At 45.4% G+C, this 18,634-nt stretch overlaps 1 protein-coding gene across 3 annotated transcripts in view; it reads left to right on the top strand.

The window, feature by feature from the left end:
• Positions 1-10,273: 10,273 nt before the first annotated feature.
• JCAD (junctional cadherin 5 associated) overlaps positions 10,274-18,634 on the top strand; it is a 63,987-nt gene continuing 55,626 nt past the window's right edge. For 2 of the 3 annotated variants that reach the window (XM_032100790.1, XM_032100771.1), the window contains exon 1: positions 10,274-10,433. The gene's annotated coding sequence lies outside the window, so the exon portion shown is untranslated. The remainder of the gene's footprint in view (positions 10,434-18,634) is intronic. The other variant, XM_032100799.1, reaches the window with a different exon arrangement.

Below are 18,634 nucleotides of genomic sequence, written 5' to 3'. Positions count from 1 at the left end.
GAGTATTAGAGAAAAGCCAGAGCCTGTTACACGAGGTGCGAACACAGAATCCCCCGAGCATTGGGGTGCTGTCAGTTGGATAGATGGGAGGCACATTTTTGCAGAGAGAGGGTTATCCTTCATTTTTAAGATTCACATTTTGATCCAGTTAGCCTCCTGAACATTTAGCAGCCCCTCCCAAATTTTATCACAGCCTCAAGGGACCAGAAGTGGGAGAGCAGTGCAGGAGGAGGACAACACACCATGACAGCACAAGACTGCAGCAGACGGGGAAAAGAAGCTGTGAAAAGAGCAGGGTCACTGAAAGGACAGTTCTTGGACCCTGGCTGTGGCAGGGATTCTCTCTAGTTTGATGCTAAATTCTGTGAACTTGGATTTGCCAGTGGTTTTGAGCAGGTATTGGTAAGACCACCAGCACCAGCCATATCACCTCCATTATTCTGCTGTGAACTCCTGAGGTAGCAGAGTCAGATGAATCAGGCACAGGTCAAGAGTTGATCTTTGAGTCATCAATCTGACATTGACCCACAGTGTGCCTTAAAGCCAGCAATTTAAAACCTCCCAGGTTTCTGTTCCTTTAACTGTAAAATGGAGCAAACAAAGCATTTCAGTCAAAAAGCCTGAAACTCAAGTTTGGGTGATATACTGTAAAGCAATGTTATGATTAATCTCTTCTGTGGATGCTTAGGAAATGAAACGAAAAATGAGCTCTGATCTTCATTTTCCTAAGTTCAGAAATGATTTTATCTTCAAATTGATGCAGGCAACACTATGTTTCTTTTCTTTAAGAGGCATGAAGGGACAGTAAAATGTAAGGAACTGTGAGTGTCTAATTCATGCAAATTCTTTCTCTGCCATTTTGCTCATCAGTTGAGTCTAAATGGGAGGAGAAGGAGCAGGTCTGATTTCAGGCAGCTTCCATGGGACTTGGAGTTACCGATGAGTTCACATCATCACCACAAGAGCTGATGTGGATTGGCTATGGTCACATTCATGGCACTGCCTGGGTTGGCTAAAAACCACACAGTTTTGCTGCCTTAATATTCCAAAGCTGGCTCTGGTTCATGGTGGAGGGTCCTCTTGGATTAAATCACTTGTGAAAGCTCTGCTGGCCTGCAGTGCGTAAACAGTGTGTCAGTGCAGCACATGATGGGAGCTAGATCCGGTTGGATGTTTTCCAGCTGAATGTTTTCTTCCTTGGCCAAAATGGGAATGTTCTTCAGGAATGTGTCAATTTTGACAGATTGCAGCAGCCAGGGGAGTTGAAACCCTGTCATGGGGGTTCTTGCTGCAAAGCCCTTCCACGCCAAAGGGCCCTAGAACTCCACAGCAGCTCACAGACCTGCAGGGCTGAAAACAGGAACTGGTTTTGCCTAAGGGTCCCTTCCCCCTTTTCCTCCAAGTAGCCTGCCTAGGAAAGCTGGACTTCTGCAGGCAAACAAACCAGGCAGGCATCTCTGCTTCCTCACAACAGACTTTTCCTAAGCTTTTTCAAATCTTATGAGTTTTCCCATAGTGGAAGTTTGTTTTTCTGCTCTGCCTCAAATACAAATATTTTAAAAACCCCTGTTTATCGGTCATTCTGGAATACCAGCACACACAGATGCATTGGAATAATCAATGGTTAACTGCTTTGCTTCTGAGAGGTCATAACAAATGCAACGATATCTTCTTCAAAGGAAGACAAACAAAATGGATAAGAAAAATTATAATGAAACCAAGGAGACATCTGAACAATAATGAAAAATGTTGTGTGGGCCTGAATTTTAGCAGCACACTACTTTGCCTTCCTCTCCTGGGACATCCTTGGGCTAGGGCTCACTCACATCTGGGCAGGGGAGACACCAAGCAGCAGTGGGGAACAGCAGCCTGGCTTTGTGCCCAGAGAGCCAGTGGTGCTCTGAGAAGAAGCACCACTGTGATATCTCGCTCATCTCTTCTTGTGGCTAAGGAGAGGGCATAGCAGTTTTTTTCACCCCATCTGCAAACAGGGATCAGGATGCTGGCTAGGGCTGCTGCTGCCTGCTGTGAAAACGTCACATCTTCTGGAGCCTGGCCTAATTCATCTCATTTGAGCTGCCAAGTAGGTCTCAGAGGGTAAGAGCTTCAAACTGCTCCTGTCTTAAATTGATTTGAAGAGATTTGCTAAAAGCAAAAGATTTTGTATCCAGGCTACTCCCTGTATACAGCTCAGAGCAGCCCGACAAGGCTCTTTTGTGGAGTACTGAAATGCACTGTGAAGGGTGATAAGGAATGAAACCCACACAGATTGTTACATACAGTTTAATAAACCCAGCTTCAAACTCAGGAGCATCCGTAAAAAGGGATAACACACAAAACTAAGAAATTTACACCTTGGTTTTGCTCAGGTAAATGTTCCCACTTCTGTCTTCATAAACACTTCTGTGTGATGGGAAATTTCCCTGCATCACTGTCCCTGCCCAGGGGTCCTTCCTGACTGTGTCTGGAATAGTGATTTGGTACCGAAAGCTGGGATTGCAGTGGCAGCGAGGGGGCAAGCACAGGAGTGTGGCTCCATGCAGTGGGATGTCATGGAACATGGATGCAGTTGTTAATCTTTTTGGGATGCTTTATTTATACTGAACTGACCAGTATGAATTATGAGCGGTCAGATTAAGACTTGTGGCCTTCTGTGAGTTTTCTGACTTGCTGCAGGCAGGTGAAAACAGAGCAGACCATGACACAGGGCTGACCCTGATTCCATCAGCTCTTCGTGATGAACTCCCTGGCAGATAGTGCCAGTACTTCCCCAGCTCAGCCTCAGAGCAGGGTTTGGCCCAACAAGTGCCAAATGGCCTGACTATAGAAGAACCTACTGGCACCTACAACTTTCTACAATGCACTCAAGATTTCAAAAATACTGCCCTTCCAGGCCTGCAAGTTTTGTCTTTGAAGGATGGAGCTGGCCAGCCTCTGCATTATTCTCCTTAATTTTACCTTGCTGTCTTGTAATTTTTGTTGGGAATGGTTACTATGAGCTTTTGGTGTTAGTGCAAATCTGAATCTGATTGTCAGAACCTTGCCAAAATTTTTCTCCATCACCTCTAAACACTTGTGCACTGCCAATCAATGCACATCCACAGTGTGAGGCTTGACTTTCTAGACTGCAAACAGGAAGGAATGACTTTTGGTCTCCTAGGGGCAGTGCATAATTTGAGTACAATGACCTTTACACCTTAGGCTGTAAGTTTCCACAGCTCAAAGGAGTAATTCCAGCACCTGAGAAATCCTATGCTAAACATGAGTTTTAGGAAAAAAAATCAAGAATTGCTGTGGCGGTAAAACTGAGGAAATTTCCATTTGCTCTGACCTTAAGTGCAATTTCTCTCTACTTCCTGGGAGCTCCTGATGTTTTGCTCCTTCTGACGCTTACCCAAGAGAAATCATGCCCCTCCTTACTCATCTTCATTATTAAAAACCCAAAGAGGATTTACACTGCCTTTTGCAAAAAAAAAGTGCCTTCTAATCCTCCAAGTGTACACAGCAGAAATAGGTCCCAAACACTCAGGATCTTACAAGAGAAAACACATTAAACTGCATCAAAGGGGAATCTAACATGATGTTTTATTTCCCTTTCCAGTGTCCTTCCTCTGTGCAGTTTACTTTTTTAAGATCAATTCCTGTTGCCAACAGTGTGTATTTGTGTAATGGGGCAGGCAGGTGTGCGCCAGAAGTTTGTGCTCTGCCATGAAAGGCGGGTTGGGACAACCTTACACGAGGGAGATCTCGCCACCTGCCTTCATGGTCGGAACAGAAAAGCCAGACAAAGGGCTCCAAGGAAAGATGGTTTATTTCAGTATGCAGATGGGAATGGAGACAGAGAGGTGTGGGGATAAAATTTCCTACAAACTTGGGGCTGCCAAGTGCGGGCAGGTTTTCAGGAGAGCTGAGCTTCCATTAGTAAGTAAAATAATGGGCTAATTTATCCAAAGAACTCTGGACAAGGGGAAATGAGATCTTCTGGGGATCTTGCCTCATATAGTTACTATAACGACTTGGCCTTAGTGCTGAGTGTATGAAAATCCATCAAAGGTGATTTGCCAAAAGTGGTGCAGGGAGTCTGCAATACATCTGGGGATCAAATTCTCATGTCTGAAACAAAGTACATTATTCAGGCCTCTTACTTGTTTGGAAAAAGCAAGATTTAGCTTTGGCTTAGCTGTCTTGCTTTAGAACAAGAAAAAGAAGGAGCTCAAAGCAGATCTTGCAGATCCTTTGTGGCCTTTTGATGTTTCCTGGGGAGAGCTCTGGGACCAGGTTGGATGGGGCTCTGAGCAACCTGGTCTAGTGATAGGTGTCACTGCCCACAGCAAGGGGGTTGGGACTAGATGATTTTTAAGGCCCCTTCCAACCCAAACCAATCCATGGTTCTATGATTCTCTCTAAGAGGAGATGTTGTCAGGGCTGATATGACTGTAATGAGGTAGAGACAGCCCCACATCACCCCACCCACCCTGGACAGTGCAAAGGGCTTCTGGGCTCGGTACAGTTTCAGACCTTCTATGCACATTTCATATTTTTTGAGCAAATTCCTTGGGGCTGCTAGGTGAGATGAAGGCTTGGAGAATGCCTGTGAGCAGGTCAGTGAAGCATCTTACCTCAAGTCTTGTAATATCATGCAACTTTTCTTGTGGAAATCAAAGGCAAAGCTTGAGCACTGCTCTGCAAACAGTGCAAAGGGTAAGCATTGGGGTGGTGCCACACTTTCTGCCTTTTTATTCAGATGTATCTCTGGCTCAGCATTTCCTTCAGACAGGCTTTCACACTGCATCCTGGACAGCCACTTGGCTAGTTGTGACAGAAGTAATTGCTGGTAAGTAGCTGAAGGCAAGGCACACAAACAGAGGATTTCTTAGGGATGCAGGCTGCAGTTCTGGGTACACTAAAAAGAGACTTTTTCCCCTCCCTGCCACATGACCACATCCTGCCTTGCTGAAATCGTCAAGAGCTGTCACATGAAAATAGCCAAGGAGCCACTGAGGCCATAGGACAGGACTCCAATTCCTGCCAGATCTGCCCTTGCTTTCGTTAGCAGCAATTACTCCTTTTCCCAGAGCAGCAGCCATCAGGCCAGACCCGCTGCCTTCCAGGTGGGAGTTTTGCAATTTGCTTTCATGGCATAGAGTGAAAAACCAAGATGACCACCAGACATTGGTTGTGTGATGGCACCTTCCGCTAACATGTCTCATTTTGCAGTCAGTGGTACAGAGGTCCCTGGGCTCCTGCAATCAGGGGTGTGAGAGAAACAAGAAAACCACTGTTATTACCTAACAAGAACTGTCATGCCTTTGTCTGAATACCAATATTTTCTTAAGTTTAGGAAAGAGCTCTGCTGTTTTCCTCATTAGCCTCTGTTTTCTGGACCTCTGATACAAAACCCTATGTTCCTTTCCTCTCAGCCTATGTTTTCTCCATTTTCTCCACAATGTGCCCTGACACCTCCATCTGAACAAGGACCTCTGTTATTTTCTTCCACCTCATTGAATGCACCAGTTAAACCAGGGACTTCATCCTGACATTTTGCAGCTGGACTCCAGTGTGGGGTTCTCCATGGGCTTTAGGGGCACAGCTGCTTCACCATGGTCTGCACCACAGGCTGCAGGAGAATCTGCTCCAGTACCTGCAGCACCTTCTCCCCCTCCTTCTTCACTGCCCTTGGTGTCTGCAGAGTTGTTCTTCTCATATACTCTCTCACTCCTCACTCCTCTGCTGTTATTCCAGGCAGTTTTTCCCCTTCTTAAATAATGTTACCCCTTGTCCCTGATGGGTTTGCCCATGGTCAGTGGCAGGTCAGTCTGGGAGTCATTTAATCCTTTTCTCCTCTGCAGTGTCCTGCAGTTCCCTGTGACCCAGCACCACAGGGTGAGCAAAGCCTGCACCATTACAGGTAGTTTATGATGTACTTCAGGGTTTGTCCAATACTCACATACTAACACTGGGAGATTCTTCTTGATGGGTTGGGTGCAACTTCCTCATGCTAGGGGTGAGACCTGCTGGGTTTGGAAAGGGGGAGCAATACCTACATAGGGTAAATGGCTGCCAGAGCCCCTCCAGTGCCAGCCAACAGGGCCTGGAACCCCCAAACAGAGCACCCACCTTTTTTCCCTTGGGTTTGTAGCAGAGGTGCACACACTTCATTTAAGAGGAAGCTCTTTGGTGGAATTGCTAGATTAATCTGCAATTAGCTGTAAATTTGTTCAATTTTAGCTTGTCACGTCATTTGGTGTTTTATGTTCACTGATGGTAATGACTGGTGTAATTTTAGAAATAAACAGAACAGAAGCAAGCATTGCAATCTAGAAAGAAAATAATTCAGATCCATGAACTTAAATTCACTTTTTCCCCCTGTTTTTTTTTTTTTTTTTTAGTTTTGACAACTATCAAAGTTGTGTGTCTTATTGTGCTTGACATTGTGAGGGACTGGTTCAGGGCATCATTTCATGGAGTACTTTGACTAAAGAAAACATTTGTTTTCTTTTACAACAGAAGTAAGTAGAGATGTCAAAACTGTGGAGCAGAAGAGTGAAAATGTGGTCTGTTACCATTCCCAATGGACTCCTTTTCCCAAAAGCTTATGTTTTCTAGATCAAACATGAAGTTTTGTGTGAATCCTAATGGAAGATCTTTTAACAGTGTGGATTGGCAGTATCACTTCTAGAAGCAGTTCCTCAATTCAAAAGAAATGGAAACTTCTTGAAAACATGCAAAATAGATGAGCAGCTATTCAAGTTCCTTTAACATGTAATTTCCATAGACAGTGTCTATTATGACTTCTTCATCCCATTATCTCAGGAGTGGCCATTGTAGGAGTTCTTGATGCTGCAAAATTTTATTTCATTTTGCAGTTCATTGTGCTTTGCATTTCCTTTCGTTTGTTGCTCAATTCATAGAAATGCTGACTGAAATGCAAAATTGAATCCCTAAATAGTTCTAGCACGGTCTGTGTTTTATTCTGCAGGCTTTAATGGGAGGCAGGTGAGCACCACAGCTTCCAGACCTCAGCCAGTGTGATTATAGTGCAGAAATATCCAGCACTGCACGAGGCTGCTGAAAGGGAATACTCCTCTCACAGGCCAGGAATGATTTGTTGCTGTTTGCACTTGGGAAACAGCCATTCCAGCTCAGAACCATAATGAAGAGAGAAAGGGAACTGCGGAATGCCTTTGTTTTGGAGGCAGCCTGTTCATGGTTTGTACTGCAGCAGGATACATCAGGCAGGGAGCAGGTCTGAGCCGCCTCAAGGCACAGGAGAAAAATAAAAAACTTCACCAACAGGCAGGTGTTTGCCTTCCAAATGCTGGATGCTGTGTCAGAGCCTAACTCTGGCAAAGGTTTCAGAATTAATTTCTTTTTTTTGCAAAATAATACGAACTTGAAGGAACTGGTGGTGAATTTGTGTTTAACTTGTTGGCTTGTCTAGGACAACAAAGGAAACGAACACTAACCCCAGCCCTCTGTTAGTACTTTCGTCCGCATCCCAAAGAAACAGGAGTTATGTGGAACGCTGAAATGTTTTGCCTTGACGTTTCAGAAATAAAACTTTACATTTCCTCTATGTTTGTTTTTAAAGTGCTATTTCTTCGTAAATTGAGCACAGGCTGACCTAAGAGATAAGCTAGAAAAACCAAACCATGCAGTAAGATCAAAAGCTTTCACTTAATTCAAAATTACTTTTGCTTTCCCTCATCCTACTTTTTTGGTTTTAGTTTCTCTGGAAAAATGGACTCTTTTCAGGTCAACCTGCAGAGCAAAGTCTGCTGGCATCTCTTCCTCCTGCTGTTTCCTATTGAACCAGCTAAGTAAAAATGAAAAATATACCCATCTGCAGCACAGAAACTTCCTTTGTACACACAAAATCCCCCATCCAGGCGCAACAGGGACCACAAGAGAAGTCCTTGCTGGCAGATTGCTGTGTTGGTGCAGCAGTCTGGTCCCTGGCGTACCAGTATCTGCAAACAGAGACCTGGGCTCTTCCAGCTGGAGCTTCCTGTCTCTGCCCTGTGAGCATTTCTCATGCCTGCTTTCCTTGTGGGGTCCCATGCAAGGGTGAGGTAGAGCCTGTAGCTGGAAAATATCAGTGGAGTTGATGTTATGACAATTACAGCTAGCTGGAAAGCCAGCTTGGGTGGAGTGAGCTGCTCGAGTGGTGGATGGAGAAGTTGGTTCATGATCCAGAAGTTAGCTGATGGGAGGTTTGGGGACATTTTGTGTCTAGCTCAGGTACACATCTCTGCCTGTGGCACAGATGCTTGGGATCCGTCCTGATTTCAGCTGGGATAGAGTTAATTCTCTTCCTAATTGAGGGTACAGTGTGGTCTTTTGGATTTAGTATGAGAATAATGTTGATATCACACTGATGTTAGAGTAGTTGCTGAGCAGTGCTTGCACTAAGTCAAGGGCTTTTCAGTTTCTCCTGCACGAGAAGCTGGGAGGAACCATAGCTGGGACAGCTGACCCGAACTAACCAAAGGGATGTTTCCTATCATAGGATGTCATGCTCAGTATATAAACTGCACAGAGTTGGCTGGCAGGGGTCAATCCCCAGCAGGTGGTAAGCAATTGTATTGTGCATTTTTCCTATTATTACTATTTTTTGAAAGAAAAATTTATTTCAATTATTAGACTGGCCTTACCCCAACAACAGATTTTGCCCTTTACTGATTCTTCTCCCCATCCCACTGGGGAGGCTGGGGCGAGGGAGTGAGTAGCTGCTTAGTATTTAATTGTTGGTTGGGGCTAAACCGCAACAGGTTACCAATTTTCCCCACGAAACCCCAAGGTCAGGGGAGCCAGGGTGAGCCATGCATCAGGGGAAGCTCAGAGAGCTCAGTCTAAGCTCTGGGAAGCAGGCTGGCATCTCTGGAGATGCTCCAGTCCACGTGGGGAAGCTGCAGGCTGAAGTGGGTGACAGGCTCTGAACCGCTGCAGGTTGTTAAAGACACCAGACCCGTACATCAGAGCGAGCTCTCTCAGCCGTGCCTGGGTGACCCACCAAGCTGAGTCCCCACGCTCCCGGCCAGCCCCCCACGAGCCGGGCGCTGGCTGTGATGCCCCTGCTCCTGCTGAGGGACAGGAGCCAGCCATGCTGCTGCTGGATGCTCTGCTGCCTTCCTCCTGCACAGCACGGGCCCCCATCCTCCAGGCCAGGCCGGGAGGGCTGCCCGCATTTTTCAGAAAGGATGATTACATCTGCAAAGCACCCGGCACTGCTTTGGGATGAAGAGAGTTATGTAACTGTAAGATAATGTTATTTATAGAGCCAGGTTTTATCCAAAATGGAATTAAACTTGTGTTCCTGAAGCCTCTGCTGTCAAAGACAAATTGCAATTTGTCCAGTAGCCTCTAGTGCTCTGCATTCAAATACTTTTTCTCAGTTCATCCCAAAGTTTAAGAATGTGTTTTATTTACAAATCATACATCTTAGAAAGTGAGGAAATCTCTTTTCCATCAGCTATGAGGTGACCATGGAAGCCTGGGCAGTGGCCATAGAAGCCTGGACCATAGTTGTTCTTTGCAACTGCATCAGATGTGACATCAAAGTACCATAAACCAGGAAGGGAAGGCAGAGTTTGAGTTGGGTTAAACAACAAAATCACAAACAATTGTCCTAGGCACAATACTTTGCCTGCATTTAAGACTCTCTGTAATAATCCATGAGCTGCAGGGGGATATCCAGCTTACATCCCTGTTGGAGGTGGCACTAGTTCAGTGGGTTAATGTCTGTGCTCTCACAGAACTACAGACCCTGTGACCTTTTAAAATCATGCATTATTAACTTAGAGAGCTTTACTTGCTCTTTTGAAATATTAGATTTAAATCCCTCATATCTGTACCTTTTACAAGCCACAAAAATGCAAATTTCTGGGCTGCCTGCTGAAATTCATGCTAACAGGTGTTAGGAATACTGTTTTATGAGATACAGCACCTTGCATAGGTTAGCTTGCAGAGTTCATCTGCTGCCCCTCACTTGTCATAGTATCTAGCATGAAATTCCACACATGCCTTTTATTTAGGAAAGAACACAAAAGTATGTTATCTTATTCCTCTGGAATTTTCCACAGTTATTTAGCATGTTAGTTTAAGCATAATTGGTTAGTGGGCTCTTGAAATCTATATCGTAGCTGTATTTATTTACATCAGGCTAAAAGTAGTTCATTTCAGTTGAGGTAAATGTGAAGCATTAGATTGCAAACGTACCTAATCCATCTCTCCTCCCCCATGACTAGAAATCCTGTGGTTAAAATAACACAGCCTCTATTCAGAGCACAAACTTAGAGCTGCGAGCAGGAGCAGGCTTGGGATTTAAGCAACTCTCAGCAGATGAGTCTGTTCCAGGGTTTTTCTCGGGTTTGTTTTTCATCCTACTTTTGATCCATGAGAGGAAGCCAGGCTCTCTCCTCTGGGCAAGCAAGGTAAAGATTTTCTGCATTCTGTATACGGTTGCATGTGCTTGTAAAGGAGCTTATAAACATGATTGCAAAACGGCTGTTGCAAATGCAATTGTAAAAATGTTGCTGTTATAGAACAAGAAGTGTTTGGCAAATGGCTTCACAATCTTTAAATGTTAGTCTGGTCTTCTGGCTATTTCCACACGACAGTAAAATGATGAAATGATAAATCTTGCACAGAGAAGAAAGGAGCAGTGATTCTCCATCACACATGAGAGAAGCTGAGCATGTAGGAAATAGCAAACCCAGGTACTACTGTGATCTAGCCAGACTAAAGCAAAACTGGCATTTTGCTGTCAGGTATAGTCCCTCCTGGGTTTGTCCAGCTGCTCTAACCCCATTTGGGAGGCTGAGGCTGTGTTGGAGGATGGCACTGACTCTGTTTACAGAGTATATGCTAATGCTGCTCCAGCGTGACTCTCACAGTAACGGCGGAACCGTGCTTTCAGGAATGTTTGGATGCGTCGTGCCAGATAATTAACTGCCTTTATTTGCTCTTACTGCTTTCCAAGTCACAGGGCATGTAGAAAAGCATCATCTTTCCTTGAATCCTTATTTTATTTGAAATCCAGGAAACAAGCGTGATGTCTGTGCTAATGCCCATGGAACTGTACTCCCAGTGCCAGTCTGTTAACTCTCCCAGCCCCGTGCTGTTTTTCACAGGGGATCCCGAGTACCACATCAGTCCTCCTGCACCACGGTGTTCAAACACAGAGGGTGGCACTGCTGGGGAGTGTGGAAACACCGTTACTCACATTTTTGCTTAATTTTAAAAATGCTGCCCCTCCCTGCCCTAAGGCATGGGGCAGTGTGGTTGCGTTGTGGGGGCACTTACACCCCCCTCCATCGGGGTAACACGAACAAATGCTGCTCCAGGTGCTACCTTTCCAGTGCTGGAGAAAGCCTTGTTTCCCGCACAGAGATGCTCACTTTCCCCTTTCTCTGCTTTCCACTTCTTTTTCCCTTCCCTGAGCGAGACAGGATGGTTTCACATTGTCCTGTGTGCAGTCACTGTCCTGCCCTGGTCCCTGCTGTCCCACAGCCGTGTCACTCCCATGGCAGCATGCACTACACTCCTGCTCGGCCAGAGGAAAGAGGAGGACCCTGCTTAGCACACCAGGTCCTCTTTCGACTGGAAAAGGTGCTCTCGTCCTTTGAGCCAACAGTGCTGCTTTGTCCTGGGAGAGAAATGCAGCTTTATCACTTGGGTGCCCGGCACAGGGAGGGACAAGCAGGGCTGTAAGGAATACAAACACACGGCTCTTCCCGATTCTCCGAGCACACCGCGGCAGAGAGGCAGCTCGGAGAGAGAATATGTGCAAAACAAAGAAATGCGGTCAGGCAGGAACTATAAAATTCCAATATAGAAAGTGGAGCTGATGTCATTTTAACATCCTAAGCCGTGCCAAGAATTCTAAGCTCCGTATCAAGATTCAGTGCAAAACCCCCACAAACTCACAACTTGTTCTTGTGGAAAAATTAACTTTTATGGAAAATATGCATGGGAACATGCCAGAGGAGTGTGTTGCTTTATTTCTTTTATTAATTTCAAATACATTAGTTCAGAGAGCAATCCCATTTTAGCATCAGCTGCCTCTATCCAAGAAGCCGAGGCTCACACACACAGTTCGCAAATATTGGAGGCGAGGGAGCTGTGTTTTTCTGTGTGATCAGTTGTTGGATGGAAAGAGCTGTTCAAGTAGGAAGGGGTGTGGGAAGGCTCAGTGGGATGACTGAGTTAAAGCTTTTTTCCTGGTGACATATCTGAATCGTGATCAGATGCACCTGAATGGAGCAGCATCATCAGCTATTATAACACAGAGTGCGTCAGAGGTGGGATCGCGTGCAGCTCCTGTGATAAAGGTTACTCATCTCTGTCCTGCTATAGGACCGCCTTCGGTGTTGCTTATAACTTTGTCAGACTTGAATAGTTTAGACTGAGTTCTTCCAACTTGATTGTCTGCCTTGGGCTAAGTTCTTTCCTGGAAAATTTCAGCCAAAACTGTCCAGCCAGTTTTGTTCATTCCAAGAATGAGCATAGGGAAAAAGGAATTGTTGTCCAACTGGAAAAAAAAGAAAGGAAGAAACAAGAGGGGGGAACCTGGTGATCCTTTCTTTGGATTGTTCTTATCCCTCTGTGCTTTGGAGTTGAGATCTGAAATTTGGCAGCTTTCTGTTGGGAATGTGATTTTTTTTTTTTTTTTAAACTTTGTAAATCTCCTCCAATTTGGCTTAGTGATAGCCTTTGAAGGGAGAAAATAGCAACTTCTTAGGGATATGCTAAGGCTGAGCAGTCAAAATCTCCTGAGACTCCTTCCCACATGAGTGAGCTCAGCCCAGAATCCCAGCAGCTCCCAGTGTTGACCCCAATGCTCCTGTGCAAACATCCAGTGCTACCAAGTTCCTGCAGATCCTTGTTCTTCCCCACAGCACAGCAGGAACCCCGTCCTCTCTCTGCAGTCCAAGAGTCATCCCAGCTCGAGGAGCAGGATGAAGATGGGCTCTTCACGTAATGCTGCTCAGGGCAGAGTTGATGGCCGATGGAAAGGCAGGCAGGGAGCAACACTTTGATACCTGGTGGCAGACAGGGACCCAGGGGATGCTGGGCTAAGCAACGGTCTGGTACTTGGATGCTAAAGCCTGGGGGTTGCATGGGATTGGGATGGGGAGTACATGGTACAAGTGAGGAGCCAGGGGGCTTGGGAGCAGGTCAGGAAGGTGTGGGTGAAGGTGTGAGCCATGGGGAGAGTCTGGGCATGCCGGAGCCTGACATGAAACCTCAGCTGCCCCACTCTTGGTCCCTTTTTGGGAAAGTGAGGGCTACCTCTCAGAATTGGCTTGAGTCCCACTCTCTCTGCAGGGCCATCTGTGCCAGGTCTTGCTGAGGCTCTCCCTAGTCTGCAGCCAGACTGTGGGGTGCCCCACTGTCTGCATGTGCAATAAGACCCTGCTCCTGATGTCTGCTGCTGGGATGGGAGTTGGTGGGAGCTCTGCCTCGAGCATGTCCAGTGTGCCTGATGCTGAGCACTCCTGCACAGCCTCATGTCTGTTGGTCACCTCCTGGGGACAGCTGGGATGAGTGACCAAGGCCCTGATAAACCAGTGCCTGGTGCAGTCAAGCTCTTGCTTACATGCCTGTCTCTGTTTCTGTTTTATTCAAGTGGCTAAAGAACCACCACCCTTGACAGAGGTACTAGAGCTCAGGGACACTTGTGAAGAACCCAGGTGCACTAGGGAGGTGTGTCATTGTAATTCCAAGTTTTGGGAAAGTCAGTAATTTTTCTTGAGGAGAACTCAGGAAGAAAATAAAGCCTAGGACTATGCTGAACTCTAAGGGAAAAACCCAAAATTCTCTGTAACATCTCCAGTGAAAAAAGTCCATCCAGTACCGTGGGATAAAGCTGAGACCTCTGGCAAAATACTGTGTGTGTTCATCTAATTAACAATTGTACCATAACACATAGCACAAAGGAGGCCTAATTCTGGCATCTCTTGCCTCATGGATTTTTCAGTTGTAACAGTATTCTTATAGCCTATTTTTGTACTCAATGCACGTGCAGCATTGGAGACAGATGGTGAAATCTCAGTGTTCATTGTGCCACTTGACGTGATTTCCACATTGAAAGGTAGGGAGCTGCAGTCTGCTTGTTCCCACTCCCACTGGAGTGGCAGGGAAAGGTGGCTTACTTCACTTCTTTTATGACTATAGACTATGGAGCAACCTGGACAGCCCCTCCTTCCACAGAGACAGGCAGTGAAGCTTCATCATCTTCACCCGCTCCTGGGAGCCCCATGCGCACACCAGGACTCAGCTCCCAGTTTCTGCAGTGAGACTGGAGAAACAAAGACCAGAAGGACAGGAGCTGTGAGAAGAGTGTGAGAAGAGTGTGAGAAGATCAGAGCTGCCTACAGACAGCTACTGAGAGAGGAAGGAGTGCTAAGGAGCTGTGAGACAGTGTTGGCCAGTGCTGCAGGCAGTGCTTGATGAGCACTAACAGCCTCACCTTAGTCAAGGATATCACAATGAGGAGCTTTAAGCAGGGATTTGCAGGAGAACTGAAACAGAAAAGGAAAAGGAGTGGTGGATACTTATGGGCCTCTGCTCCTATGGACATCACTAAAGTCTGATGCTGAGTGAGTACGGATGAGTGGAGTAGAGACTGGCAGTTCAAGGACCAGAGATGCTTAATGGGGATGTCCTTGTGGAAGCTGTCACAAAATAAATAAAGCCAAGAGGATGTTGCTGTTACAACTTTGATGAGATGATTACACGTAGGGAGCAGCATCATGAATGAAGCAGTCAGGTCTGTGCATAAGGTTTCTTGCACAGATCTAAAAGAGCTGCTGCCTTCTCATCTGCCACCCCAGCTGGTCCAGCCAGCTCCTTGCACTGCACACAGCCCAGGGAAAGAGTCAGGTCACCTCATGAGTGCTAACCCAAAACCTTCACTGCTTGATGAATTGTTTGACCTACTTGAGGCTCAGACTTCACTCAGAGAATTCCATGCTCTTCCTACAGTGTTGGTCTGAATTAAACCAGTATGTACAACATGACTAGTTCAACAATCACCACACTGTGCCTTGGGACTTTGCCTCTGCTGGAAACTAAAGTACATGCAATTAATTCTGTGGTTCCTCAATGAACAAAATGGGGCTTTTGTGTAATACTATTACTCATTTGTTTCCAATTAGTCATGAATCATGAATTGTTTTGTCTCAGAAATTAATGCTCTTTTTTTCCAAATTATCAGTTTTTACCTACTTTGCAGACCCCCATGTTTCCATGGCTTGTGTGGGCCAGGTCTTCTGTCCTGATCCATGCTGGAATCTTGGGTTTCTGAATGTAATTGTACAGTAAGATTGAGGTCTCCAGATCCCATGGATTGAGAGAATCCCAGACCTGAGAGAAGGTTGCTACTTTCCTACAACTGCACTTCAAACAGAAATAAGTCTTCATGTTATTCTGCTGTCCAGTGATGTGGATTAGGGTGAAACATCAAAAAATTTTGCTTATGAATGGGTGTATAGATTTTGTCTCCTCTCAAGGCATAGGCCTAAGTACTCTTGTAGTGACCACCAGTGTTCTCCTACATAAATCAGGTCCTGCTTAATACAGGGGATCTGCCACATCTTCAGATGCGTCCATGAAACACGTGGCACTTGGGCTACGTGACCTTTACAGAATCCTCCAATTCCAGGGACACTTTGGAAAAGTGACTTATTTTGTGCTCTATTGTCTTGCAACTCAGATGCAGAAGGGGAGTGAATACACGGTCATATCAGGAAAGAAATACTCATTTCTGATAAGGCAAAATGGCCTTACCTTTTTCAAAAGAAGGAGGCCAGCACAGGGTGAGGAAGATGAGCATTTCAGCCTTTTGCACTGGTGAATTTGGGAAACCCCTACCCAGACATAAGCTCAGGTTTCTGACAGTGAGACAAGTGTTGTATTCCCCAAGTCCTTTTTGTATCAATTCATTTATAGCACCCTTGTGAATCCCATGATCCAAGTCTATGTATGAGACTTACGACACACAAAGGTTCCTACCAACCTCAAACTCACTGAGCACTTTTAACTGCTTACGGCCTTTTAGTACGTTTTCAATTTTATTTTTATGTCCTGCCCCTCAGCAGTGAACTTTTCTTGTTTTCTCTTCTTTTCTGCTACTACCAGATGGATGTTCATGCCCTTGGCACTGTCTTCCTGGAGGGCAGAACAGCAGCTCCTTGTACCCCACTGCAGAAGGTGGCTCCAGCTCTGTTGCCACTGTGCACAATAAACTCTCACCCAAGTCACCATCCCTGACCCTCAACAAATCAAGAAGGGTTGTAAAGCAAACCCACGTTGCCATGTGCAGCCTTCTGCCATCAATTGTGTGTCCATCAGAGACTGGCCAGCACATGGGATGGGTTGTGCACAACCAGCCATGCCCACCTTTTCCCCTTCTCCTCCGGCACAGGGTCCTGCTGCTGCATGTTGGGTAGCAGCCACCTGTGGACTTAAACCCTACACTGCCATCAGGCAAACTGTCAATGGCACTTGCAGAGTGGCTTTCTTGCACTGTGCATCCACTGGCTAGGACTGCCAGGGTTTGCACCCCTGCTGCACATTGGCACGAGGCAGGAATTGCCTTGTCAATAACTTACCTTGGGAAAACACAATCAAATAAAATTATGTTATCCACCTCCGACGCCTTTGCTCATAATGGATTGTTTTGGCCTCCTGCATATGTGTAATCAAATACTGCTGCTTTTCATATGCTACACTTCACTGTGTTTAAATTGAGAGGGATCTCCCTTAAATATTTATTTAAACCATAACATCCCTTGAGCTCTTTATAAATTGCTGTACAAAATTGACTCCAAACACTATTTTAAAAATTTAATTAAACTGGTTTTCTGCCTGAGCACAGTGCTGTGGGCCAGCACCTCCTTCTGCCGGGGCTGAAGATCCTGTAGCTCTGAAAGCCAGCCCCTGCTCCACAGGACTTACGGACCCAGCCCTCAAATTGTTCCAGAGTCGCAGGGCAGAGTTTCAGAAGACATATTGGTCTTGCCCCAATAACTCAAAAATCCTGTAACTTCCAGACATAGGCTCCTTCCCTGGATGCAGGAAAACTGCTCTGAGAGCTGTCTCTTCCTACTGGTACCCACACACCACAGCTGAGGCTGGAAATACAGTAATGCCAATCCTGTGCATCTCACAACTGCTGGGGAGCGGGAGGAAGCTAAGGCTGCTGATATTTTTAAATAGTATTTAAACCATGACTTCATAACCTGGCGTTCTGGGAATTTTCTGAGCAAAAGATCCTAAAAATACATAAAACACACAACATAATCTGTACTATTTGGCTGGAGTCTGCAAATCTAAGAAGGATTCCCCACCCCAAATAAAAATATTTTTATATTGTATATAAAAGAGAGGATTTAAACTCTTCATTTAGCAGGCCATTTTTTTGTATTTAATTTTAGTTAAAGGTGGACTTACACAGAAATGTTGGTAGTATTAATGTTATCTGTTAAAAAGTTTACACTAGATCAGCAGTATATTGGTGGAGAGAGCTACAGCCCTTCTTCTGCATTTCTAATTCCACATTCTTCCAGCATCCTGATGAATCAGTTATTGGCTAAATCTTCATAGCCAACATGGATTTGGGTGGAAATTGAATTACTCACCATCTAAAGTAAGTGCGAAGAAGATAATTCATTATGCTGCTCCTTAGCTATAATTGAGGCTCATGTCTTAATTCAAGGCTCTGTGTGGGTTTAATCATAGAGCTGAACTGGGGAGAAATACCAAAGCTTCTCTGAATCATTTTTATTCCTGCCCCAGTTCTTTGTCGTTAATTACATCAAGACATATCTCCAAGGAGACCAAGAGTGGTGCCATCAGCCTGCTGTCCCTTAGGTCCCCCCGAAACCTTCACTTGTTTTGCTAAGTGCGGTGTGTCTTTGGATGGTCCCTTGGGAGGAAGAGGCAGGCTGCATTTTGCTTGAGATCCTTTTTGTTCTGAGTGCAGATTTCAACAGAGCAAATGAAAAGGTACAGTCTTTTTAGAGTGAACACTAGTGGTGAAGCTGGGAGATCAATCAGCCTTTTCTCAGCTAAAGATGATTGCAGAAAGAGTTTTGAACACCAGGAGGGCACTGAGCATTACTTTCCTCCCACGGTGAATGCAGTATGTGGAACATGTGCCTCAGACATCCTTTTCCTTTTTCCAGGCTGAATGGGAAAGACCTCCTTGTACTTTTCTCTCCATTAGCCAAGGCCATGGTCAGTAACATGGATGAAGTATCAGTTCAATAATTTCAAATCAATACTTCATTACTTTTCTCTGTTCAGAGGAAGCACATTTTTCTCTGCATGGGTACATAGAGCCTTTATCCAGCTCTCATACACCCAGACATCTTGTGTCAGTGTTAGGGTTAATTACCTCCTTTTAATTTCCTGCTATTATTTACTCAGAGCACCTGGAGTCAACCTTTGACAGTGAATGTGTCTGAAATAGGATTTCCAGAATAAAGGGGTTTTTAAAATTTTTTGCCTGTACCAATCAATCTGAACATCTGCTTGGTAGCTAGAAAGGGGTTTTTCTTCTTCTCCTTCCAAACTTTTGCCTTTCAGTGGTAGCTCTTGCATAGCCACTGGGCCTGGCAGTTCCACT

Source organism: Corvus moneduloides, chromosome 1, assembly GCF_009650955.1.
Source record: "Corvus moneduloides isolate bCorMon1 chromosome 1, bCorMon1.pri, whole genome shotgun sequence".
In the NCBI taxonomy this organism is placed as follows: Eukaryota; Metazoa; Chordata; class Aves; order Passeriformes; family Corvidae; genus Corvus; species Corvus moneduloides.
Note: the sequence above shows the minus strand (reverse complement) of the source record. Positions and strands in the feature narration are given on the sequence as shown.